This window comes from Coregonus lavaretus, assembly GCF_964263955.1.
Source record: "Coregonus lavaretus genome assembly, contig: HAP1_SCAFFOLD_1042, whole genome shotgun sequence".
NCBI lineage: Eukaryota > Metazoa > Chordata > Actinopteri > Salmoniformes > Salmonidae > Coregonus > Coregonus lavaretus.
Genome location: NW_028163029.1, coordinates 84,711 through 86,261, shown reverse-complemented (window position 1 = coordinate 86,261; position 1,551 = coordinate 84,711).

Sequence of the window (1,551 nt, the reverse complement as noted above, 5' to 3'; positions counted from 1 at the left end):
TCCCCCTCCCTCTCCTCCACTGGCCTCCATCCCCCTCCCTCTCCTCCACTGGCCTCCATCCCCCTCCCTCTCCTCCACTGGCCTCCATCCCCCTCCCTCTCCTCCACTGGCCTCCATCCCCCTCCCTCTCCTCCACTGACCTCCATCCCCCTCCCTCTCCTCCACTGACCTCCATCCCCCTCTCCTCCACTGGCCTCCATCCCCCCCCCCCCTCCTCCACTGGCCTCCATCCCCCTCTCCTCCACTGACCTCCATCCCCCTCCCTCTCCTCCACTGGCCTCCATCCCCCTCTCCTCCATCCCCCTCCCTCTCCTCCACTGACCTCCATCCCCCTCTCCTCCACTGGCCTCCATCCCCCTCTCCTCCACTGGCCTCTATCCCCCTCCCTCTCCTCCACTGGCCTCCATCCCCCTCTCCTCCATCCCCCTCCCTCTCCTCCACTGGCCTCCACCCCCCTCTCTCTCTGGTGTGCTAAGAGAATGGTATCATCTCTGCTGGCCAGTTTAAATCTGATTGAGAACGGTCACAATGACATAAGAAACATAGATGCCTTCAAAATAAACGACCACAGGGCATCTCAGAGGAGCTGCATCTTACTGCCTGCATATACCGGCCGATATTTTCACACAGTTAAGATATGTCTATCATGAAACGTGAAAACAACATTCACATATGCCTTTAGTAACAGAATGATGAACAGTATATCAAGTCAGTCATCTCTGTACCGGCCTCCATCTCTATTATCTTCAACAGTTTAAATCTGACTGAGAACAGTCATGATGATACAAGACACGGGTGTAGACCACAAGCATTTCACAGGAACTGGACCTTGCTTCCCCCATAGAACAGCCCTCACAGTTAACACATCTGGATCAAGAAACATTGAAAGACCATTTCCGTCTGCCTTTAGCAATAAGGCATGGCACCAGTAGCTAGATATCGGTCTGTCTCACTGGGGCGGCAGGTGGCTCAGTGGGTAAGAGCGTTGTGCCAGTAACCGAAAGGTCGCTGGTTCCAATCCCCGAGCCGACTAGGTGAAAAATCTGTCGATGTGCCCTTAAGCAAGGCACTTAACCCTAATTGCTCATGTAAGTCGCTCTGGATAAGAGCGTCTGCTAAATGACTAAAATGTAAGAAGATGGTCCTCTTGCTTTACAGCTCTCTGCACTACACAAGAAGATTCTCTGAAACACCTCAGTGTACCAGAACCCTTTTGGATAGTCCATATTCAGAGTATAAACAAGTCCAATCAAAGTGGCAAACGTCTTTGGGATATTGTGAAGGTCGTGCAAGGTCACCTGCTTCTACATCACAAGGGCAACGTCAACAATGTCAGCTGGCAATGGGGCGTCTGCTCCGGAGCCATCTACTGCGACGAGGACACCGATTTTCACTCCACGGCTGCCATTTGAAAATCAGACAGAGAAAAAAACTGAAGGCATTGATTAGATGCATTGTGTTGGATACACACAGTCAACAATCGTTTGAAATCAGTCAGCTCTATGAGAAATTAAACAGGGGAAAAAATGATGAAAATACGTCACAGTCCTG